This window comes from Chiloscyllium punctatum, chromosome 3 (genome assembly GCF_047496795.1).
Source record: "Chiloscyllium punctatum isolate Juve2018m chromosome 3, sChiPun1.3, whole genome shotgun sequence".
Lineage (NCBI taxonomy): Eukaryota > Metazoa > Chordata > Chondrichthyes > Orectolobiformes > Hemiscylliidae > Chiloscyllium > Chiloscyllium punctatum.
Window position 1 is genome coordinate 39031943 of NC_092741.1, and position 26699 is coordinate 39058641.

At 45.6% G+C, this 26699-nt stretch overlaps 1 protein-coding gene across 5 annotated transcripts in view; it reads left to right on the plus strand.

The window, feature by feature from the left end:
• LOC140457921 (tyrosine-protein kinase Fyn) overlaps nt 1–26699 on the plus strand; it is a 292224-nt gene that overhangs the window by 65720 nt on the left and 199805 nt on the right. For all 5 annotated transcript variants that reach the window (XM_072551741.1, XM_072551762.1, XM_072551721.1 and 2 more), the window contains exon 2: nt 4328–4557. The gene's annotated coding sequence lies outside the window, so the exon portion shown is untranslated. The remainder of the gene's footprint in view (nt 1–4327; nt 4558–26699) is intronic.

The window sequence follows — 26699 nt, forward strand, 5'->3', positions numbered from 1 at the left end:
CAGCAAGCTGAGTAGTTGTTGAATTTGAAAGAACAAGAGAGCTTAGACTTAAACAAATCCAGGGAGATGTGTGAACCACAATATAGAATGTACTGCCTGGCAATGTAGTAGATACAGGCATTCAAGAGGGTATTGGATGGTTATTAGGATGATGATGTTGTGCAGGGATAGGGGGGAAAGGCAGGAGATTGCAGTAGATAATAGAGTCAGACAAAATAATGGAGCCAGTGCAGGGCTGAATGGTCTTCTGTCATTCTCTAATAATTCTGACATTCTGTGCAATCGTGAACTGAGTGGCTTGCTGGGCCATTTCACAGAGCCGTTAAGAATGAACCACATTGCTGTGGGTCTAGTGTCACGTTTAGACCAGACGAGGTAAGGGCAATCGTTTCCCTTCCCTAAAGGACATTAATGAGCCAGATGGATTTTTACAACATTTGATTATAATTATCATGGTCGCCATCACTGGGACGAGCTTTATGTTCTGGAATTATTGATTGAATTTAAGTTGCACCAGTTGGATTTGAACTCATGTTCCCAGAGAATTAGCCTGATGTACGTACCACAGGACATCTCCCTTAACACCATCACCATCCCTGAGCATATTCTGGGACACTGCTGTATCATTTAGATTATGACCTTCCATCTGCCTCAGTGTCATATTCTCATGCTATCCTCATACCCCTCAATGTCATTAGCAACGAGCAATAGATTGATTTCTGCTTGAATTTGCTTCACATTGAGTTGCACAGTCCTGTGAGGTAGGGATTCCAACTGTTCACCTTCCTTTGGGTGAAGAAATTCCTTGACATCTCTGTCCTAATTTGCTTGCCTTTTAGTCTGAGAGTGTTTTCTCTGATTCTAAACTTTCGTGCCAGGCAAATAACTTTTCTGCATGTTGTCCATTTTGGTAAAGAAATTTGTGTTGCTACTAGATTTCCTTCATTCTTCTCGACTGCAGAGAATAGAGGGCCAGTAACCTCAATGTCTCATGATAGGACAATCCTGCCATCCCAGGAATTAGGAGAAAGTGAGGACTGCAGATGCTGGAGAGGTCAGATCAAAAGTGTGGTGCTGGAAAAGCACAGCAGGTCAGGCAGCAGCGGAGGAGCAGGAGAGTCGATGTTTTGGGCAAAAGCCCTTATGCCCGAAACTTCGATGCTCCTCCTCTGATGCTGCCTGACTTGCTGTGCCATTCCAGAGTCATCCCAGGAATTAGTCTGGTGAACCCCCGCAGCACTGGCTTTGCCAAGTATAACCTTCCCTCAGCAAGGAGACCAGAGGTGCACACAGTGCTCCAGGCACAGCCTCAGCAGTGTTATCACGAAGTGAAGCAAGACCTCTTTACTCCTGTACTCTCATCCTATTGTGGTAAAGGCCAATGGTCTTCCAAATAGTTTGTTGAACTGGCATGTTAACCTCCAGTGACTTATAAATAGGGACGCCTTCCCTTCCAGGCATCAACTGTTTCTAATTTCTTCCCACTAAAGAGAAACTTTGCATCTACGTTCCTCCTACCTAAGTGTGTGACCTCATTCTTGCCCAAATTATATTTGGTCTGAAGATGGATCCCTCAAACATAGTAATCCAGAAGAAGAAAACCTGGGAGCTCTCAACTTTGACTTCTATGAAGTAGTTTTTGTTTCATTTTTGAGTTATAGAGTGTTAGAATCATAGAGCAGTACAGCACAGAAACAGACTCTTCATTCCAACCCGTCCATGCTGGGGGAGGTGTCCCATTTGCCAGCACTTGGTCCATATACCCCTCAACCCTTCCTATTCATGCCCCATCCAGATGCCTTTTAAATGCTGCAATTGTACCAGCTTCCACCACTTCCTCTGGCAGCTCATTCCATACACGCACCACCCTCTGCGTGAAAATAAGTTGCCCCTTCTGTCCCTTTTAAATCTTTCCCCTCTCACCTTAAATCTATGCCCTCTCGTTCTGGACTCCCCCACTCCAGGGAAAGGACCATGTCTATTTATCCTATCCATGCCCCTCATGATTTTATAAACCTCTATCTGGTCACCCCTCAGCCTTTGAGTTGTGCAAGAGGTTCAGAGTTGTCTGGTCATGCGTTTACGTGTATTTATGTGAGACTTTTTAAAAAGAAATGTACACTTTGAAGTGACTAGGTCAATGCCTCAGAAAAAATACTGTAGAAGGGAGGAGAAAAAGATGAGTTGTTGTTAAGGAAATTATTCAGCCTGTCGTTGCTGCATCAGCTCTTCAACTGAGCATCATTACATCGTGCCAATCTCCTGCTTTTTCTCCATTTCATTGCCTCTACCATTTCTATTCAACTATGTCATTCAATACCCTTTTGAATACCTCAATCAAACCTACCTTTACCATGTTTCCAGGCAATGCATTTCATACTTTAATTACTTGCTGTGCGGAAAAGTATTCTCACATATCATACTTGCTGCTTTGGAAATCAATTTTAAATCTATGCCTTTTCATTCTTGTTTCTTTTCGAAGTGGGAACAGTTTCTCCCTATCTCCTCCATCCAGCCTGCTTGTGGTTTCCTTCATGAGGTCCTTATGTTCCTGCACCCCCTCTCGAATTATGCCCCCTATTTTCTGTCGTCCTTCAGTATTCTTCCCAACAAAGTGCAACACCGCACTCTTCTTCACCCTGGACCACATCCGCCCTCGATACACCCACTCCACCAACTTGTCAACAACCTTTTGGTCTTTCACACTATTCTCATGATTTACAACTCTTCCACGTGCATATTAATCTGCGAGGTTCGAAAACATCCTCTGCACCCAAGATCTAGATCATGAATAAAGATTAGGAAAGGCGAGAGTCTCAATACTGACCCCTGGGGAACTCCACTGCAAACCTCCCACCTGCCCAAAAAGTATCCTTTAACCATGACTGTCAGTTTCCTATCACTCAGCCAATGTTAAATTCCTATGGCTACTGTCCCTTTTTTTCCATGCCGATGACTTTTCTTACAAGAGTATTGTGTGGCATTATATTAAGTGCCTTCTAGAAGTCCACATATACCACATCAAAGATATTACCCTCATCAATTCTTTGTGTTACCATCTCAAAAAATGATAATACTGGCCCAGCTCTTGTCAGTAATTCACAGCGGGAAGAAAATGCTTTCCGAATGAAAGCAGTCCCTTCTTAGTGTTCAGGTGCTTGGATCTTTATTCTTCAATCAGTTGTGCCAGCACATTGTTTTGAGCAATGTTTGCAATATTAATTCTCCCCCAAATCCTCAGTTCACTTCTTAAGATTTGTGATGCTTGAACAAGAATGGTAATTGCACGCAAATTGCTTTTCATTAATTTTAAGTGCTTTTGGGAGCAAGTAATTTTCATCTTGTTTAACGATTCATCTTCAGCTGCAATTCAACATGAAAACCACAGACGAGACCAGCAGGAACATGTGTCTGCGCTGACAGTGTTGCTCTCTGCCTTGACATGCTATGCTGACCATTTCCATGCATTGCTGCTGTGTTAGGGTCATGTGACTGTAGGAGACTGTTAACGTGCTAATTGTTATCCGAAGGAAGAGCAAAGACACAGGACGTAATTTGGTCTCCTGGTTCTAGAGCCCCCTGACAAGGAGTATCATAGCTCTGCATCAATAATGCACTTGTGCAGTACTTGGTGAGGCTTTGCAGTGTTCAAAGTGGTACATAAAATGTTCCAGCAGCTGTCTGATGTGCACTGTGGGGCATCCTGAGGCCAGAAAAGGCACTATGTGAATGCAGTTGCCTTCCTCCTTGTGTTGTCTATTCCAGAGGCATGCTGTCAATTTGGTAAACATGAGGTGCAAGTGAAGGTATTTAATGCCACATTGATTGGATAGAGAATTATAAAGCATAAAAGGAGACTACTCATCCAATGCTCCACATTTTCCCACCTACCCTGAGCCCCCAATGTTTTCTATTCCTCCACCCCCATCTACAGCTTCCCCAGATCACTCTGAGCAATTTCATGGCATTTTTTAGTCTCACTGCATTAATATACAGCATGTCATTATCTCTTAGAGATCTGCAGAAAGTGATGCTTTACCTTTCTCCCTCTGTGATAAAGATGTGTAAAATATGTGAAATGTAGATTTTTTTTAAAAAATAGGGGCAGATAGATCTTTTCTGTTTCTAAAGATAACTGCTTTTGAAAGGAAATGGTCAGAAAGTCATTTGAAACAGTGAACGAAAGGCATCATTACCAAGAAAGCATGCAGTTCAGTTAAAGAGCTATCAGTAACTGCGATAATAAATAATGAAGTGTTTATCCTGCTGAGTTTATGACAGACAGGGAAAATAGACTAAGGGCTGTTAATTTTTGTTTTGACTACAGTTCAGAAGAACCAGGAAATCAATCCAGAAGAGAAGATTCCTCTTGGCAAAAGGATCCGGTTTTCCGTTCAACTCTCACCAGAAGGGCTTGAGTTTGTGAACTCTCCAAGCTGAGGGAACTTGGATATGAGTTTGCAAGTGGTCAGAACTTAAAAGTGGTTTAGACCAAGAGCACTGGAAAGACGTCATCAAACTCTCTCAGCAGTACCCGAAAGAAAACTCGACGGTCAGGTAAAGTAAGAAATTAGAGCTGGGATTGGATCTGTGTAATTGGAAAGGTTCTTGCTGGGAATCAGGTTGAAAGTCTGGGCCAAACTGTCCAATTTTGTGTTGATGTTTTTAGGAGTGAGCTTTCTGGCACTCGGTCTGCCACAGTTCGGAGTGACTGCTCTTGTACATTCATCTGCTCTTCACCTCATTCCTTATGCATCCAGTCTCCACAGCATCCTTCCTGCAGAGTCTTGCAGCAGGAGAGATGGATGTGCTGGCTGCTACTGGGCCCTTCTGGTGTTCATGCCTCTGAAGGAGAAAGTGAGGGCTGCAGATGCTGGAGATCAGAGTCGAGACAAAGTTTGGGAGAAGATTTGTAGCTCGGGTGCTCGTTGTTGTGGTTCTGTTCGCCGAGCTGGGAATTTTTCTTGCAAACGTTTCGTCCCCTGTCTAGGTGACATCCTCAGTGCTTGGAAGCCTCCTGTGAAGCGCTTCTGTGCTGTTTCCTCCAGCATTTATAGTGGTCTGTCTCTGCCGCTTCCGGTTGTCAGTTCGAGCTGTCCGCTGTAGTGGTCAGTATATTTAAAAGACGGCATACTTAAACTACTGGACTTGTGCCTCACACACACTTCACATTCAACAACCAAATATACGAACAAATCAATGGAACACCCATGGGCTCACCAATCTCTGGACTCATAGCAGAAGCAGTAATGCAAAGGTTAGAACAAACAGTCTTACCACAAATTCAACCCAAACTCTGGGTCAGATACGTGGATGACACCTTTGTAATAATTAAAAACACAGAAATAGAGAACACACACCAGATCATCAACGCCACACTCACAGGAATCCGATTCACTACAGAGGAAGAAAAGGACAACCAACTCCCATTCCTAGACGTGATGGTACAGAGAACACCGAAGGGAGAATTCACCACAAAGGTTTACAGGAAAGCCACACACACAGACCAAGTCCTAAACTATGAAAGCAACCACCCCAACACACACAAATGAAGTTGCATCAGGACACTATTCAAAAGGGCCACAATACACTGCTGCACACCAGAACTGCAAAAAGAGGAAGAGGAACACCTATACAAGGTATTCGCCAAAAACAGATACCCTCGCAATTTCATCAACAGATGCCTAAGGGAGAGACAACGGAACAAGGACATGCCGCAACCCAAAGGACTAGCCACACTACCATGCATCAGGAGTATTTCTGAACTGACAGCCAGACTACTGCAACCACTAGGACTCATAACAGCACACAAACCAACAGCCACGCTCAGACAACAACTCACCAGAACGAAGGACCCGATACCCAACATGAGCAAAACTAATGTAGTGTACAAAATCCCATGGAAGGACTGCAGAAAACACTACATCGGACAAACAGGAAGACAGTTAACGATCCGTATACACGAACACCAACTAGCCACGAAACGACACGACCAGCTATCCTTAGTAGCCACACACACAGATGACAAGCAACATGAATTCGACTGGGACAACACTACCATTATAGGGCAAGCCAAACAGAGAACAGCCAGGGAATTCCTAGAGGCATGGCACTCATCCACAGACTCTATCAACAAACACATCGACCTGGACCCAATATACCGGCCACTACAGTGGACAGCTGGAACTGACAACCGGAAGCGGCAGAGACAGGCCACTATAAATGCTGGAGGAAACAGCACAGAAGTGCTTCACAGGAGGCTCCCAAGCACTGAGGATGTCACCTAGACAGGGGACGAAACGTTTGCAAGACAAATTCCCAGCTCGGTGAACAGAACCACAACATCAGAGTCGAGAGTGTGGTGCTGGAAAAGCACAGCAGGTCAGGCAGCATCTGCAGAGCAGGCAAATTGACGTATCGGGCATAAGCTCTTCATCAGGAGAGAGATCTCCGACCTATCACCTTCTCTCACACGTTCATCTTCCTATCACATTCCCAGCTACCTTTCTGCCAACCCCAACCCCCTCCCTCTTATCTCTAAGCACCCCTGGCCCACAATCCTCATTCCTGAAGAAGGGCTTTTGCCTGAAACGTTGACTCTCCTGCTCCTTGGATGTTGCCTGACCTGCTGTGCTTTTCCAGCACCACGCTCTTCCTGCCTTTGAAGTCCATTTGTGCCCCACTTCAGACACGGCAGTGCTGAGCTGTTATCACACTGGATAGGACCCAGCCATTAGCTTAGAAGAGCTGGTCATCAGCATTATCCTGATGACTGGCAACGGAGGCCATGCCTTCGGGCTCAGCTGGCCTGGAATATAGGAGCCCAAGTCAGTGCCATAACTGTGGTACAGCAGAACGCCCAGCAGTGCAGGAAGAAGGTGAATGACCTTTTGTGCTCGCAAGGCGAAGTACCAGCATCCCCCTCCGCCATCTCTCACACTCCGAGTCAGCACTCACTCTAAATCTGCCACCACGCACACCTCTTATCGAATCTCACGGATTAAATATCTCATGTGTATCATGTCCACTAAACAGCTGTCACCCACCTCACCCTCCCTTCTCACCCTCTGCACTTCCTTCTCACTCACTGGGGGCTCATCACTTGAGACAGAGAGACAGCCTTTTAATCAGGAAGGGAATCGAAGGTTATGGGGGAAAAGTGGAGCAAGCAAGTGGCAAGCTGCAATATACTCTGGGAATTGGATTCTTTTAGTTTCTGGGAAGGAGAATCGGAGGTGGTAATACAGGAGGCAAGGTCGGCAAATACCAAGATGGAAGTATACAGCAATAAAGTAGTCAGAAAAATTGGGAAAACTTTATCACAACGAAGTTCTGATTTTGCTTTTTCATTTCATTTTTTTCCCAACTGTCTCACCCTTTCAGGTCCAGGGAGTGGAAAATCCTGCCCCTTTGATTTGCTGTTTATCTTGAGGTCTTTCCAAACTGTCATATAATATAACCTTCATTTCTATTGCATTTAAACAAAAATAAACTTGTGTTCTTTTATTAATGTGCATTTATAGTTTCAGTGACTAACCAGCAAATTAACCAACTGCAAAAATCAACTTTGTGATCCATCAAGTCAAGTTTCACTCTGGGTCTGACTTGTTCAGTATTATCACTGGGTCATCACATAGAGTAATAGAGTCATACAGCACGGAAAAAGACCCTTTATCCCAACCAGTCCATACTGAACATAATCCAAACTAAGCTAGTCCCACCTCCCTGCATTTGGCCCATATCCCTCCTTGCCCACTCACGTACTTATCCAAATATCTTTTAAACATTATAATTGTACCCACATCCTCCACTTCCTCAGGAAGTTCATTCCACTCGTGAACCACCCTCTGTGTAAAAAAAAATGCCTCTCATCTTTTTTTAAATCTCTCTCCTCTCACCTTTAAAAATGTGCCCCCGGTCTCGAAATCCCCCATCCTAGGGAAAAGACAACTGCCTGCTGAACTTTTTCTTTGTCAAGTGTTAAAGCTTATTGTTCCTGTTATTAACTCACTTCAAGATATGCTGTAATTATTAAACTGAAGTTGTTTGTCTCCTCTGCAAGTTCGTATAAAACTCCCTTTTATGGAAAATTATATTTCTTGGTTCCTGGACATTCAATACCAAATCGCAAACAATGGCATTTATGCAGCTGATTCTTACGTGCATTCAAAATCTTGCTTCATGAATAAAATTCATATTTGCATTTGTACTCTTAGAAACTGATGCTTCGGTGCAATTCTACACCATTGAATTGAGAAGAGAAGGCTTTAATTGTATGGGGAGATTGAATTGCTTCTGATTTGATGGTTGGACTGTAGAGGTTGATCGTCTGTCATTTCTGACAGGCTGACTTACTGTTGTATTTTGATGCATTGGCCTCAGTCTTGCTTTGAAATTTCACGAATGACTTTCTTCATGGGAATTAATCATCAATTTGGTACAAGTCCTTTGCTATTTTGAAACAAAACTATTAAATATCTTTCTGTAAGTTAGCGGATGATAAGCTGAATGTAGTAAACAAGAAACAGTGATGATTCCCACTTCAGTGGAAGTCAGATTAATCCACGTGAGTTCTCCAGTATTTCATCGTCACTTCAGATGTTGGCTTGCTTTTCTTTTTGCAAGAAATCTGATACAACTTCTGAGCTGGAGAAATAAATGCTTTCTGCAATTCAGGAAAAAAATGAAGAAAGCTTCTGGTTTGTTTTGGAGTTTGAAGATCGTGAAACTTCTGTTTCCAGAAGGTATTTAACAGAGTGCCACATTAAAGGTTATTGCAATGAGTAAAAGCTCATGGTATAGTATTCTAATGTATTGGCATGGATAGAAAATTGGCTGGCCAACAGGAAGCAGAAAGATGATACAAATCGATCTTTCTCTGGTGAGCAAGATGTAACAAGTGGTGCCATAGGGATCGGTGGTTAGATCTCAACTGTTTAGAGTTTGTTAAATTGGCTGATGACACAAAGATAGGTGGAAAGTAATTTGCAAAAGAATGTGAAGCTACAAAGGAATGTTGACAGGTCGAGTGAGTGGCTGCAAATCTGGTGAATTGAGCAGATTACGGGAAAATGGGAAATTGTCCATTTTGCCAGGAGAAATATTTTTAAAATCTAAATGCTAGGGGTTTGCAGAGCTCTGTGTGCTGCAGAGGGATTGAGGTATTCTAGTTCATGAATTGCAAGCGCTGAGTATGCAGATACATCAAGTAATTAGGAGTGTGAATAGAATGTTCTTATTTATTGTGAGGAGAATTGAATATAAAGGTAGGGAGGTTATTATTCACTTATACCAGGCACTAGTGAAAGCATATTTGGAGTGGTGTGCACAGTATTGGCCACCTTGTATAAGGAAGGATGTAAGTGTGGTCGAAGCAATTCAAAGAAAATTTGCAAAACTGGTAGCTGTTATAGGGAGGTTGTTTTCCAAGAAAAAGTTGGACAGGTTAGGCTTGTATGCTGGAGTTTGGAACAGTAAGAAGTAACTTGATTGGAGCAAGTAAGTTCTGCGGTAGTTCAGTGGTTAGCGCTACTGCCTCACAGCGCCAGGGACCCAGGTTCAATTCCACCCTTGGGTGACTGTTTGTGTGGAGATTGCACATTCTCCCCATGTTTGGGTAGGATTCCGCCTACGCTCCAGAGATGTGCAGGTTAGGTGAACTGGCCATGCCAAGTTGCTCATAGTGTTCAGGGATGTGTAGGTTAGGTGCATTAGTCAGGGGTAAATGTAGGGGAATGGGTCTGAATAGGTTACTGTTTGGAAGGTTGGTTTGGACTTGTTGGGTCAAATGGCCTGTTTCCACACTGTAGGGGATTCTATGCAAGTAAGGTTCTGAGAGATCTTGACCGAGTGAATGTGGAGAGGTTGCTTCATCTTCTGGGAAGATCTAAAACGAGAGGTTATCCTTTAAAAATAAGGGGTCAGCCATTTAAGATAGAGAGGAGAATAAAATAATTTTCTGACTGAGGCTTTGGGGGTCTGTGGAGTTTTCTTTCTCAAAAGGCGGTGGAAGAAGAGCCTGAATATTTTTAAGGCAGAGGTAGTCGGATTCTTGATAAGCAAGGGGGTGAAAATTGATCAAGGTTAGGCTGGGATGTGAAGGAATCAAATAGCCATGGTCGTATTGAATGCTGGAACAGCCTTGAGGGGCCAAATGGCTGTTAGCTACTCCTGACTCATATGAATTAGACTTGTTGAGTTGAGAATTGGTTTGGCCACAAACTTTCTCCATTTGATCAGCGTAACAGAACAGGAAAACGATGTGCAGTGTATGTGGAAGATTTGCTTTCTGCGTTTCAATCCTAATATACTTTAGGGAAGGAATCTGCCATCTTTATCTGGTCTGACCTACAAGTGACTCCAGACTCTAAACTGCCCTCTGTATAATTAGGGATGGGCATCAATAATGCTGGCCTGGCCAGCGGTGCCCTCAGCCTGTGAAAGCATCATGGAATCCCTACAGTGTGAAAGCAGGCCATTCAGCCCATACCGACCCTCTGAAGGGCATCTCACCCACTTACCCTACCCCTTCAGCCATGGGAAATGGATGGTTGCTCCACCTAACCTGCATATCTTTGTGAAGGAAGGAATACCACGCAGAGGAAACCCACACAGACATGGTTCAATGTACAAACTCCACACATTCACCCAAGGGTGGAATCAAATCCAGGTCTCTGGCACTGTGAGGCAGCAGTGCTGACCACTGAGCCACCACGTTGCCTGCTGAATAAAGAAAATGTTTGGTGATGAGGCTGAGTTGAGTAGTCTTTCCTTGGGTCAGTCCATGACCTGCGAACATCATCTCATAATCCATGTACTCTTGACGTGTTGTATGATGGCAGCAGTATCCTTAAAAGTAAATCATTTGAATCCTGAATGTAGCTGGCTAATACAGTTAACAGTGGTGCTGGTTATTGACTGAAAGCTTTCCTACTCAGCCATCCGAGGGCACTTTGCACTCTGCACTAAGCCATTGGTCAAGAGATTGAGAAATTTAAGTTTACACTTTTTTTTATAGAATAGGATTCCTACAGTGTGGAAACAGGCCCTTCAGCCCAACAAGTCCACACCAGCCCTCCAAACAGTAACCCACCCAGACCCATTCCTTGAACTATTGCTCTACATTTACTCCTGACTAATGTACCTAATCAACACATCCCTGAACACTTGGGGCAATTTAGCATGGCCAGTTCGCCTAACCTGCACATCTTTGAATTGTGAGGGGAAACCCACGCAGACACAGTGAGAATGTGCAAATTCCACACAGACAACCACCTAAGGCTGGAATCAAACCCGGGTCCCTGGTGCTGTGAGGCAGCAGTGCTAACCACTGATCCACCGTGCTGTCCCGTTTTGTTTGGGATATAATTATTCTGTTTTACCAACAATGTTTGGCTGTCCTCAACAGCAGGTAGAAAATCCTCCCTCAGTAGTGTTATTAACTGGTCTTCTGCATCCAAGTATAAATCTAATATCAACTTGGTTACCTCAGGAAAAGAATTATCACCACACTGTCACGCAGTAAATCTGGAATTCAGCTACGGGGTGAAAAGGTTAGATGCAAATTACTATTTAGAATCAAATAAATGTCATCCACTGCATTTCTGCTGGCACACTGCTTTTGGATGGAAGCCCGAACAAGAACTTTCCTCGGATAGGCCACATCCTGTTGGCTGTCCCGCCACTTACTTTTATTCTCTCATGAACATGGTCATTGCTGGCTGGCCAACATTTATTGCCTGTCCCTAGTTGCCCTTAAAGATGGTTGGTGACCTGTCTGTTTGAAATATTGCAGTCCTTGTGCTGTAGATAGACCCACAATGCTGTTAGGGAGGCAGTAACAGTGAAGGAATATGTTTTCAAATCAGGATGGCAAGTGGTTCGGAGGGGAACTGGGAAATGGAGGCTTTCCCCTGTATCTGAAACCCTTGTCTTTCTAGATGGTGGTGGTCATGGGTTTGGCAGGTGCTGTCCAAGGGTCTTTGTCAAATTTCTGCAGTGCGTATTGTAAATAGTGCACACTTCACAGAATGGTTACTGTATGGAAAAAGGTCATTCAGCCAATGTAACACGTTTATTTAAAAAGGGAAGGAGACAAAAAGCAGGTAGCTATCTGCAAGTTAGCTTAACATGGGTCATTGGGAAAACGTTAGAGACCACTTTTAAAGGATGTAACAGCAGAGCATTTAGAAACACATGATATAATCAAATGGAGTCAACAACCAGAGTTGCTGTGGGGGCGGCACGGTGGCTCAGTGGTTAGCACTGCTGCCTCACAGCAACAGGGTCCCAGGTTCAATTCCAGCCTTGGGTGACTGTCTGTGTGGAGTTTGCGCATTCTCCCTGTGTCTGTGTGGGTTTCCTCCCATAGTCCAAAGATGTGCAGGCCGGGTGAATTGGTCATGCTAAATTGCCCATAGTGTTAGGTGCATCAGTCAGAGGGAAATGGGTCTGGGTGGGTTACTCTTCGGAGGGTCGGTGTGGACTTGTTGGGCTGAAGGGCCTGTTTTCACACTGTAGGGAATCTAATCTAGTCATAACTTCATGAAGGGAGATCACACCTGTCAGATTTACACGAATCTTTTGAGGCAGTAACAAACAGAATAAATATGAGAAAGAAGTGGATGTGTTTATTTGAATTTTCTGAAGGCATTTGATAAATCACCACACATGAGGCTAATTATTAAGGGAAAAGCCCATGGTGTTGGAAGTAGCATGGATACAGGATTGGCTAACTAATAGAAAACAAAGTTGGGATAAGGGGGCCATTTTCAAGATGGCTGACTATGACTAATGATATGTTGTGGGCAGCAATTATTTGCAATATGTATGAAAGAGTTGGATGAGGAAAGTGAATGCACTATTGCCAAGTTTGTGTTGACTTAGTAACAGGTGAGATGGCAAGAGGTGGGTATGATGTGGAGCCTGTACAGTGAGTGAGAAAGGGCAGAAACTTGGTAGATGGAATATAATGTGGGACAATGTGAGGTTATGTACTTTGGTTGGAAGAGTAGAAAAGGTGAATATTAGGCAAATGAAGATATACTACAGAACACAAATCACAAAAAGCATCCAATTTCAGCAGGTTAAAGGGAAGGTAAGTGGAATTATTGGCCTGTATTTCCAAGGGAAATGTATAGTTTGAGCAAAATCTTTTATATTCATGACACCAGTCAGACTGCAGCTGAAATACTGTGAACATTTTTGGGCTGATTATTAAAGGAAATGTATGCTATTGTTAGAGCAGTCCAAGGATAGCTCACAAGGTTGATCCAGGGTATGGAGGGGCTGTCTTATGAGAGACACTGAGTAGGTTGGGCCTACCCCATTGGAATTTTGAAGAATGAGATTTGACCCCATTGAAACACACTTGAGTGACTGGGCAGGGTGGATGTGGAAAGGCTGTTTCCCTTGTGAGAGAGTCCAGGACCAGAGAACATAATCTTGGAGTAACCCACTTAAGGCAGTCATGAGGAGGAATTTCTTCTCTCAGAGTATAATGAATCTGTGGGATTCTTTACCACAGAGGGCTGTTGAAGATGAGTCATTAAGTATATTCAAGGCTGAGACAGGTTTTTAATCAGTAAGAGAATCCAAGGTAATGTGGAAAAGGCAGGGACCGCAGATGAGATTGATCAGATCACAGCCACAATCTCATCGAAAGATGGAGCAGACTCAATGGCCGACTTCTGGTCCTATGTCCTGACAGTAACCGGGTCAGTTAGTTTGTGATACGTTAGCTGACACAAGGCAGGATTTCAGCAGGGGCCATTTGAAATAAGTCTCATTGTCGTCAGGTCACAGGGAAAGCTGCCAGAATTCCCATTCCCAATTACGGAGCAGCGAACTCTGCCAGAGCGTGCATGGATAAAGTCAGGCTCATCTTTAATGGCTGTAATAGTCAGTTAACCCACTGGCGGGTGAATAAATGATGGCAGAACTGCTGCAGTGCAACTCACAGCAGCATGTGCCGGAGGCTCGGTGGGAGAAGGGAGGGGGAAAGAAATAATGTTTAAATATGAGTTAGCAAAATCAGGAATGTCCAGCCTCAAAGGTGAAGCATCAGTCAGATACACAGTGGTCCCAATTGGTCTAATTGGTCTTAACATCAATCTGTTAACAATCGGCAATAAATATCATTTACCCTTTTCTTTCTCGAAGCATGAGAATTGCTATTACTCTTAACCACTAGTAGGAGGCCCAGACTGATCTGGATGGGAAAGCAGGAGAATGCTTTCCTTTCTCTAGAACTGAACGATGTGCTCGTTGCAATTGTGGGGAAGTATGGCTGAGACGCTGATTCAGTGCCTTCATGTCCTGGAGCTGGAGTTGACCATTCATAATGCAGACCAGGGAGGATCCTACCCCTTAGTGTGAATACATGTATATCTTTTAAAATATTCTAGAGCATTGCCTCTAAATTGTATCGGTGACAAAGTGCTGATGGAAACATCACACTTAGACCAAATACACCTCAGTCTTCTGCTGTTTGCTTCTTGGGTATGCATTGACTACCTCAAGTTGTTCCACCACTCGTGACTGTATCAGTTGGCTGACTCATTCGCTGCTCGCTTATTGAGTGAAGAACCTGTACTCTTCCACAAGGATGTACTGCTCAGTGTACCCCACACTGGGGCCGGAAAGATAAACTCAAACACTCGTGCCACGTACATCGTGTTTCACTCTCCTGGATGTGGAGACTCTATGTGGGGGTGGGTGGGTAGGAGGAGTGGGTTCCAGGGGCAGAACACCCACCTGAAAGTCACACCTTTTGCATTGGTTGGTGCTGAAGGCCCGTGGCAGGCATGTGTGTATGTGTCCACTGTACAGGTGGGATTTATTAACTGGCAAGGTGGGGAGGTTGTAGTGTGATGAGTAGAGAAATGAGGAGCTGTCTTTCGAGCTTATGTTGAGTTTCTATGGAATGGGTAGCAGATCGAATGAAGGAGAGCTCTTTTCTTGGGACAGGAGTCTAGATGGAAAGTCAGTTAGAGATCAGTTTGCAGGGATTAAATACAAGGCAGCACTAATGATGAAGGCCGTCTGACTTTCAAACTGCCTGCCCAACACTCCGAGAGACCCAGGTCGCTCTGGAATGTAATCTCCTCTGTCTGCCAATCCTGGCTCAACTCTGGAACTGCAATCCAGCTAATGATTCACAGACTTCATCAATTGGATCAAATGATCCCTTGTGTGGCACAAGGATCTAAACTCTTGATGTGAATTGTATTGTAAAATCCACTTTAAAGAGCTAAATGATGGCATGTTTCCCATCAGGCACCATGTTGAGGCCAGCAGCTTTGCCGCTATGTTTAATGTACTGACCACACTGGAGTGGAGTGCTCTCAACCTATCCAACCCCAAGTGGACATTGCGGAGTTGTTATTGGGACCACTGTGTATCTAACCGATGCTTCATCTTTGAGGCTGGACATTCCTGATTTTGCTAACACACACTTAAACAATATATTTTTTCCCCCACTTCCCCCTCCCTGAGCCTCCGGCACATGCTGCTGTGAGTTGCACTGCAGCAGTTCTGCACTACCTCGTCAGCATCATTCACTCGTCTGCCAGCAGGTTAACTGACCGTTACAGCCGTTAAAGATGAACCTGACCTTATCCATGCACTTTCTGGTAGAGTTCGCTGCTCCATAATTGGGAATGGGAATTCTGGCAGTTTTTCCTAACCTGGTGACAGAGGGGCTAATTTCAAATGACCCTGTTGAAATCCTTCTCTTGTGTGTCAGCTAACATTTGCATGTTGATCTTGCCCAGAGAGGGAATGGCTGATTCTAATTCTCTTTAGGCTGTGTGCCTACATTTTAACACACTGTTTGGTCATGGAGGCACTTAAGTGTTGATGTTTTATATTGTTATAAAAGGCAGGAACAACTTCATTTCTCGAATAAGTGACTAGCTAAGCATCTTGTCAATTCTTCCATCGCCAGACACTCTGGAGCCAATAAACAGTTTTTGGTCTTTAGTTGTCAGCCTTTGTTTCTTCAGTGCATCTGTGTTGTCTGCTTTGCTGTGCAGCGGGTGAATGCAGTGAGGTGTTTAAATCTGAACCAGTGATGTATAAATGCCATTGGATGAAAAGGTGGGGGAGTTGAGGAGGGTGGTGGGAGGAACGATTTGCAAACTGTGTACTTTGTGGGCTTCTCCCCGTGATTAAAATGCAGCAAGAGGTGGCACCTCAAAGATGATGTCTCACCCATTTCGACACAAAGGCACTCATCTGTGGTGGTAAATAAGCACCTCTGTAATCAGCATAACTTGACATTTGACAACCCGAACAAAGATTGCTTGAGCGTCTTGGTTCCTGCATCTTTTAATATGCAGTCAGATCGACTCCTTGGCTCCCCGCTGACTCAATCATGGAGCCTTTTGCGGTTGCTGCTGTGTACCTCCGTTGCCTGGCTCGACTCTGTGAATTATTTTCCTTTCTGATCGCTCACGGGATGTGAGTCTCGCGGACAAGGCTGGCAGTTATTGTCCACCTCAGATCCCCCCTGAGAAGAGGGTGGGGAGCTGCCTTCGTGTGCCATTGCAGTCCTTGGGGAGATGGGTACTCGCAGAGCTGCTAAGCTGGGCATATGAACATTTTAACCCAAATCAGATGGTGTGTGATTTGCAGGTGGTGCTCATTTCAAATATTCACCATAATGAGTTATTGATACATTGACACACTTGAATATTTTTTCTGGTACGTTTTCGAGTTTGTGATTTGTGTAATTAATCATATTTTAAAGTAAATTGAATTTGTTACCTCAGCCTTTGTTTTACATGAGGCAGGTTTTCCATTGCATGGTTTAACCTCACCTCTGCCTCCACTTGATTGAGTTTCCTTCTGCTTCCTTCAGCTATTTTCCCGTCACTTCCCCAGCTTTGGAGATGCATCTCCCAATGTATCTGGCCAAGCTGCTAAGCTGTCTCCAATTCTTTAACATTACTCCCTCCTTGCCAATTGTCCGACCTCATTGTTCTGAAAGTGGATTGCCTATGCCTAAGTAAAAATGACAGAATATATTGAGAACAAAAGTGGGGCACAGGCCAGTTCATCCTCTTGATTCCTCTTAACGTCCCCGATCTTCTTTATCACGGCTGAACACCGCCATCACCATCCCTGGGTGCATCCTGTCCCACTGGGAGGCAGACTCAGCAGAGGTGGTGACGCAGTGGGATATAATCAGGAGGGAGCTGCCTTGGGAATCCTCAACATTGACTCTGGACCCCCATGAAACCTCATGGGATCAGATCGAACATGGGAAACCTCCCATTGATTACCACATAACGACCTCCCTCAGCTCAGTACACCTCCATGTTGAGCCACACTTGGAGGGAGCACTGAGGGTAGCATGGCCTCTGGGGTTGGGGGATTTCAATGTCCACCACCAAGAGTGGCTCGGCAGCAGTAGTACTGATCGAGCTGGTTGGGTCCTAAATGCTATAACTGCATGACTGTGTCTGCAGCAGGTGGTGAGGGAACCATCCGGAGGAAACAACATATTTGATATGTCATCCTTACCAACCCTCCGGCTGGAAATGCATCTGTCCATGACAGTATCAGTAAGAGTGACCACCGCACAGTTCTTGTGGAGACAAAGTCCCACCTTCACACTGAGAATGCCCTCCATCATGTTAAGTGGCGTTATCCTCGTGCTAGGTGGGACAGATGTCAAACAGATTGAGCAACTCAAGATTGGGCATCCACGAGATACTGGGCCATCAATAGCACCAGAATTATACTCCAGCGCAATCTGTAACCTCGTAGCTCAGCAGGTTCCCTACTCAACCATTACCATCAAGCCAGGGGATCAACCCTGGTTCAATGGAGCATGCAGGAGGGCATGCCAGGAGCAGCATCAGGTATACCTGAAGATCAGGTGTCAACCTGATGAAGCTACCAAACAGCTACGGATAGCATAAGCAACAAGTGATTGACAGAGCTAAGCGATCCCACAACCAGCAGATCAGATTCAAGCTTTGCAGTCCTGCCACATCCAGTCATGAATGCTGGTGGAGAATTAAACAACTCACTAGAGAGGGAGGCTCCACTAATATCCCCATCCTCAATGATGGAAGAGTCCCACATATCAAGATAAAGATTAGATTACTTACAGTGTGGAAACAGGCCCTTCGGCCCAACAAGTCCACACCGCCCCAGCAAAGCGCAACCCACCCATACCCCTACATTTACCCCTTACCTAACACTACGGGCAATTTAGCGTGGCCAATTCACCTGACCTGCACATCTTTGGACTGTGGGAGGAAACCGGAGCACCCGGAGGAAACCCACGCCGACACGGGGAGAACATGCAAACTCCACACAGCATTTGCAGAAATCTTCAGCCAGAAGTGGATGATCCATCTCTGCCTCCTCCAGTGGTCCCCAGCACCACAAAACAGCTGAATTCCAGAGGGGAGGTGAGAGTGACAGACTTTGATATCAAGGCTATATTTGACAGAGTGTGACATCAAATATCCCTATTAGAGCTATAGATAATAGGAACTGAGGGGTAAGCCCTCTGCTGGTTGGTGTCATACCTGGCACATAGGAAGATGGTTGTGGTTGTTCGAGGTCAGTCATCTCAGCTCCAGGAGGTCTCTGCAGGAGTTCCTCCGGGTACTGTCCTAGGCCCAACCATCTTCAAATGCTTCATCAATGTCCTTCCCTCCATCATAAGATCAGAAGTGGGGATGTTCAGCACCATTCGCAACTCCCCACATATTGAAGCAGTCCATGTTCAAATACACCAGGATCTGGACAATATCTACACTTGGGCTGAAATGTAGCAAGTAATGTTCGTGTTATAACCATTTCCAATAAGAGACGATCAAATCACTGCCCCTTGACATTCAATAGTGTTACCATCACTGGATCCCACACTATCAACATTCTGGGCTCAACATTGACCAGAGACTCAACTGATCTCACTGCATAAACACAGTGACTACAAGAGCAGGTCAGAGGCTAGGAACACTGCAGTGACTAACTCATCTCCTAACTTCCCAGAGGCTATCCACCCTATGAGAGATCATAGGGCAGCTCTCTCATTTGAGAGAGATGACAAGTTTAACTTGAGTGTCACCGCCCCGCCTGAGGTGAAGGGAGGAGCTTCATGCTAACCTCAGGAATTGAATCTGTGCTGTTGCCATCACTCACCAGGCATCCAGCCAACTGAGCTAACCAGGGTCCAAGTTTCTTGAAGGCCTCTGCAGTACAAAATTCCAAAGGCTTACAACCTTCTGAGTAATAATAATTTCTCCCCTCCGACCATCTTGTTCTTCAAAATAAAGCAAGGAAACAGACCCTTCAGTCCAACCTGACCATGTCATCCAGACATCCCAATCTGACATGTTTCAATTTGCCAGCATTTGGCCCATATCCCTCTAAACCCCTCCTATTCATATACCTATCCTGATGCCTTTTAAATGTTGTAATTGTCCCAGCCTCCACCACTTCCTCCAGCAGCTCATTCCACACACACACCATCCTCTGTGCGAAAAAGTTGCCCATCAGGTCCCTTTTAAATCTTTCCCATCTCACCTTAAACTTATACTTCTAATGTTGGACTCTGCCACCCTAAGGGAAAGATCTTAACTACCTACGCTATCCATGTCTCTCATTCTTTTATAAACCTCTATAAGATCAGCCCTCAGCCTCCAACACTTCAGGGAGTAAAGCCCTAGCCTATTCAGCCTCTCCCAATTGCCCCAATGCTGGCAATATCCTTGTAAATCTTTTCTGAACCCTTTCAAGTTTCATAACATCCTTCCTGTAGAAGGAATTGTACACCGTATTCTAAAAGTGGCCCCACCAATGTCCTGTACAGCTGCAACATGACATCCCAACTTCTACAATGTTCTGACTAACGTAGGTAAGCATGCCAAATGCCTTCATCATTACCCTGTCTACTTGTGACTCCACTTTCAATGAACAATTGAACCTGTACCTCAAAGTTTCTTGTTTGGCAACACTCCCCAGGGCCCTATCATTAACTATGTAAGTTCTGCCCTGATTTGCCTTACCAAGATGCATTTATCTAGATTAAACACCATCTGCCACTCCTCAGCCCATTGACCCATCTGATCAATGTCCCATGTACTCCAAGGTAACCTTCACTACACCACCAATTTTGGTGTCACCTGCAAACTTACTTACCATATTTCCTATGTTCACATCCAAATCATTGATATACATGCTAAAAAGTAGTTAGACCCAGCACTGATCCTTGTGGCACACAACTAGTCACAGGCCTCCAGTCTGAGAATCATCCTTCCATTACCACCCTCTGTCTCCCACCTTCAAGCCAATTTCGTATCGAATTGGCTAGCTCTCCCAGACCTCATATGATCAACCTGTCTACCTCCCTCCCCCACTCCTCAACCTGTCTACCTCCCTCCCCCACTCCAACCTCACACCCTCACAATGCGCAGCCCTCCAATCCCTCTGCTCCAATCCCAACCTCACCATCAAGCCAGCGGATTAAGGGGGCGTAGTGGTAGTCTGGCGCACTGACCTCTACACCGCTGAAGCCAAACGTCAACTCGAGGACACCTCTTCCTACTGCCCCCTCGACCATGACCCCACCCCCCATCACCAAACTATCATCTCCCAGACCATACAGAACCTCATCACCTCAGGAGATCTCCCACCCACAGCTTCCAACCTCATAGTCCGGGAACCCCGCACTGCCTGGTTCTACCTCCTTCCCAAGATCCACAAGCCTGACCACCCTGGCCGACCCATTGTCTCAGCATGCTCCTGCCCCACTGAACTCATCTCTATCTACCTCGACACAGTCCTATCCTCCCTAGTCCAGGAACTCCCCACATACATTCGAGACACCACCCACACCCTCCACCTCCTCCAAGACTTCCGTTTCCCCGGCCCCCAATGCCTCATCTTCACCATGGATATCCAATCCCTCTACACCTCCATCTGCCATGACCAGGGCCTCCAAGCCCTCCGTTTTTTTCCTCTCCAGACGTCCCCAACAGTACCCTTCCACCGACACACTCATTCGTTTGGCCGAAGTGGTCCTCACCCTTAACAAATTCTCCTTTGAATCCTCCCACTTCCTCCAGACCAAAGGGGTAGCCATGGGCACACGTATGGGCCCCAGCTATGCCTGTCTCTTTGTTGGCTATGTAGAGCAGTTGATCTTCCGTAATTACACCGGCACCATTCCCCACCTCTTCCTCCGCTACATTGATGACTGCATTGGCGCCACCTCGTGCTCCCGCGAGGAGGTTGAGCAATTCATCAACTTCACCAACACATTCCACCCTGACCTTAAATTTACCTGGACCATCTCTGACACCTCCCTCCCCTTCCTGGACCTCTCCATCTCCATTAATGACGACCAACTTGACACTGACATTTTTTACAAACCCACCAACTCCCACAGCTACCTGGATTACACCTCTTCCACCCTACCTCTTGCAAAAATGCCATCCCGTATTCCCAATTCCTCCGCCTCTGCCGTATCTGCTCCCAGGAGGACCAGTTCCACCAAAGAACACACCAGATGGCCTCCTTCTTTAGAGACCGCAATTTCCCTTCCCACGTGGTTAAAGATGCCCTCCAACGCATCTCGTCTACATCCCGCACTTCCGCCCTCAGACCCCACCCTTTCAACCGTAACAAGAACAGAGCGCCCCTGGTGCTCACCTTCTACCCTACAAACCTTCGCATAAACCAAATCATCCGCCGACATTTCCGCCACCTCCAAACAGACCCCACTACCAGGGATATATTTCCCTCCTCACTCCTTTCCGCCTTCCAGGAAGACCATTCCCTCCGCGACTACCTGGTCAGGTCCACGCCCCCAAACAACCCACACTTCAATCCTGGCACTTTCCCCTGCCACCCCAGGAACTGTAAAACCTGCGCCCACACCTCCTCCCTCACCTCTATCCAAGGCCCTAAGGGAGCCTTCCATATCCATCAAAGTTTTATTTGCACATCCACTAATATCATTTATTGTATCCGTTGCTCCCGGTGCGGTATCCTCTATATTGGGGAGACTTATCAGGAATAAAGGCAGTGAGCCTGAAGCGTGGAGAGCTAAGCTAGAGGAGGGTGGGGGTGGGGAGAAAGTAGCATGGGTGCCTCCTAGCAGAGCACTTTAGGGAACATCTCCGGGACACCCGCACCAATCAACCACACCGCCCCGTGGCCCAACATTTCAACTCCCCCTCCCACTCTGCCGAGGACATGGAGGTCCTGGGCCTCCTTCACCGCTGCTCCCTCACCACCAGACGCCTGGAGGAAGAACGCCTCATCTTCCGCCTCGGAACACTTCAACCCCAGGGCATCAATGTAGACTTCAACAGCTTCCTCATTTCCCCTTCCCCCACCTCATCCTAGTTCTAAACTTCCAGCTCAGTAACTGTCCCCATAACTTGTCCGGACTTGTCCTACCTGCCTAGCTCCTTTTCCACCTATCCACTCCACCCTCTCCTCCTTGACCTATCACCTTCATCCCCTCCCCCACTCACCCATTGTACTCTATGCTACTTTCTCCCCACCCCCACCCTCCTCTAGCTTAGCTCTCCACGCTTCAGGCTCACTGCCTTTATTCCTGATGAAGGGCTTTTGCCCGAAACATCGATTTCGAAGCTACTTGGATGCTGCCTGAACTGCTGTGCTCTTCCAGCACCACTAATCCAGAATCTGATTTCCTGCATCTGCAGTCATTGTTTTTACCTGTTTTAACCTTATAACCAGCCTACTCTGTGGAACCTTGTCAAACGCCTTGCTGAAATCCATGTAGACAATGTCCACCACTCTGTCTTCATCAATCCTCTTTGTCATCTCTTAAAAAGCTCAAGCAAGTTAGTGAGACTTGATTCCCCATGCACAAAGCCACGCTGACTATCACTACTTAGTCCTTGCCTTTCCAAAGTGACCCACGAGTGAATAAGACACATTGACGTCCAAGCGAACTTTGCTCAGCAAAGTTCCAAGAGGGCCCCATCGGAGAATTGATGCTTGTGTTGCCTTGTTTTCTGTGGAAGTTGGGAATTTTGCCTGGAGCCAGGAGCTGAGCTGCAGCTTGGTGATGGCCTCCCACCCCAGAACAAACTTCCTGATGGGTCAGTCAAGAAAGATTTGATGATTTGGCAGCAGTTTAGAGGCATAGGGTTGTACAGGATGAAAGCAGACACCTCAGTCCATCTCATCCATGCTGACCAAATTTGCCCAAACTAAACTAGTCCCATTTGCCTGTGTTTGGCCATATCACTCTAAACCTTTCCTATTCATGTACCTGTCCAAATGCTTTTTAAATGATCTAACTGTCCCTGCATTTACCACTTCCTCTGGCAGTTCATTCGACATACTCTGTGTGAAGAGGTTGCCCCTCAGGTCCCTTTTACATCTTTCTCCTCTCACTTTAAACCTGCACCATCTAGTTGTGAGCTCCCCTACCCTGGAGAAAGACCCTTGCGTTTCACCTTATCCACCCCCTTCATGGTTTTATAAACCCATTTGTTTTGTGATTGATTATTTCTTTCCCTAGTCATAATCATTTGTTGTCAAAATCAATGGGACTAGGCACAAGTTATTGGGCTGACAGTGTGTGAGTGGGATTATTACATAGAGAGCTTTTATTGCAAATCTGCTGTGAAGCTGATTTATGGAAATCTTTGCTGTGATCCTAGTTTTACTGGTCTGGTATAATTGCATCAATGTCTGACTTGTAATAGCTGTACTTCATGCAGAGTTTGCATTGCTGACTATTCATCCTGAAGATAGTTATCAAAATAATGCAGTTGTTGATCAAATCACACAGCTGAGGAGGTGACCATGCTGCCCACACTGCCTGTGCTAGCTCATTGAAAGAGTCGTCTACCTAGACCCACTCAGCTGTTCTTTCCCCCTTAGCCCAATAAATGCCCATTTTTCTGGTATCTATCCAGTTTCCTTTTGAAAGTAGCTGCTGAATCTGCTTCCACCAGCCATTCAGACAGTGCATCCAAATAATCACAACTTGTTGAGTTTTTTTGTTGAAGAGATGATGACTGGATGTTTGAAATTGGGGCATTTTTACTTGGATTCTTCAGTGAAACTGCCTCCCTCACAAAGACCAAGCCTCCACCTCCATTCTACTTCACATTTTCATACAGTGCAGGCTTTGAATTTGAGGGAAACATTCAAAATGTGATCATTTATTGGCATCATTTTTCTGTTTAACCATGGTGGGATTGGTATATGTGTACTTTGGGGCCTGTCAATACAGCATTTCACCTGAATGTATTTTGTGAAGTTCATGGGCTAGAAATTGTTGAAGTAAGGCATCTTGCTGCCAGTGTCAGTCATAGAGTCATAGAGATATACAGCATGGAAACAGACCTTTCGGTCCAACCTGTCCATGCCGACCAGATATCCCAACCCAATCTAGTCCCACCTGCCAGCACCCGGCCCATATCCCTCCAAACCCTTCCTATTCATATACCCATCCAAATGCCTTTTAAATGTTGTAATTGTACCAGCCTCCACCACTTCCTTTGGCAGCCCATTCCGCTCACGCACCACCCTCTGTGTGAAACGGTTGCCTCCCTGTACCCTCTCGTTGTGGAATCCCTCCCCCCATCCCGCGAAAAGACTTTGTCCTATCCATGCTCCTCATGATTTTATAAACCTCTATTTATCACCCCTCAGCCTCCAATGCACCAGGGAAAACAGCTCCAGCTTCCAACTTCAGTCTCTCGCTATAGCTCAGATCTTCCAACCCTGGCAACATCCATGTAAATTTTTTCTGAAGCCTTTTAAGTTTCACAACATCTTTCTAATAGGAAGGAGACCAGAATTGCATGCAATATTCTAACAGTGGCCTAACCAATGTCTTGTACAGCCACAACATAACCTCCCACTCCCAACTCCTGTACTCAGTACTCTGACCAATAAAGGAAAGCATACCAAACGCCTTCTTCACTATCCTATCTACCTGCGACTCTACTTTCAAGGAGCTATGAACCTGCACTCCAAGGTCTCTTTGTTCAGCAACACTCCCTAGGACCTTACCAATAAGTGTATAAGACCTGCTAAGATTTGCCAACCTAGGTCTAGATTAGAGTGGTGGTGGAAAAGCACATCAGTTCAGGCAACATCTGAGGAGCAGTAAAATCAACGTTTCGGGCAAAAGCCCTTCATCAGGAATACAGGCAGAAAGCCTGAAGGATGGAGAGATAAATGAGAGGAGGGTGGGGGGTGGGGAGAAAGTAGCAAAGAGTACAATAGGTGAGTGAGGGAGGGGATGAAGGTGATAGGTCGGGGGGGAGAGTGGAGTCGATAGGTAGAAAAGAAGGTAGGCAGGTAGGACAAGTCATGGGGACAGTGCTGAGCTGGAAGTTTGGAACTGGGGTGAAGTGAGGGAAGGGAAAATGAGGAAACTGTTGAAGTCCACATTGATGCCCTGGGGTTGAAGTGTTCTGAGGCAGAAGTTGAGGCGTTCTTCCTCCAGGCGTCTGGTGGTGAAGGAGCAGCGGTGAAGGAGGCCTAGGATCTCCATGTCCTCGATAGAGTGGGAGGGGGAGTTGAAATAATGCAGCACCTCACATTTATCTAAATTAAACTCCACCTGCCACTTCTCAGCCCATTGGCCCATCTGATCAAGATCCTGTTGTAACCTGAGGTAACCTTCTTCGCTGTCCACCACACCTCCAATTTTGGTGTCATTTGCAAACTGACTAGCTGTACCTGTTGTGTTCACTTCCAAATCATTTATATAAATGATGAAAAGTAGTGGGCCCAGCAGTGATCCTTGTGGCCCTTCACTGGTCACAGGCCTCCAGTCTAAAAAACAACCCTCCACCACTACCCTCTGTCTTCTACCTTTGAGCCAGTCATGCTTTTCTTTAACATTCACTTCTTTTGGGCTGTGATGTTATTCCCAAGAAAGTGATGAAGTCTCTTCTGCGTGAGGGTGACACTGTTGAATGTTGCATTGGGTCTGCCAGTTCTCAGCAAACTGAAGAACGCCCAAGTGGATTAAAGAGTTGTACTGCTGGGCATGGTGATCAGCTTCACAAAGACTTGTCCTTTTCCCATTTTTACGGGGCAAAATTGGAGGTGTGGTGGACAGCGAAGAAGGTTACCTCAGGTTACAACAGGATCTTGATCAGGTGGGCCAATGGGCTGAGAAGTGGCAGGTGGAGTTTAATTTAGATAAATGTGAGGTGCTGCATTATTTCAACTCCCCTTCCCACTCTATCGAGGACATGGAGATCCTGGGCCTCCTTCACCGCTGCTCCTTCACCACCAAGGGTGGTGTGCCTTCCTCCAAGAACCGTTCCTGCATCTGTAATTCCATGCTCGTGGCATTGTTCTCTAATATAGCTCTACCAGAGTTTGTGGAGTTCTCAAAGTTGAAATGGATGTTGGGGAACAAGCTCGCTTTGTCTAAAGCAACAGCATATCTCAGGAAGGATGTGCCAACCTTGGAATGTGTTCAGAGGATGTTCACGAGAATGGTCCCAGTAATTAATAGCTTATCATATAAGGAATGGTTTGAGGACTCTGGGTCTATACATGATGGAGTTTGAAAGGATGGGGGGTGGAATCTAACTGAAACATACAGAATACTGAATGGCCTGAACAGAGTAGACATTGGGAAGATGTTTCCATTAGCCAGAGAGACCATGGACCCGAGGGCACAACCTTAGAGTAAAGGGAAGACCTTTTAGAATGGA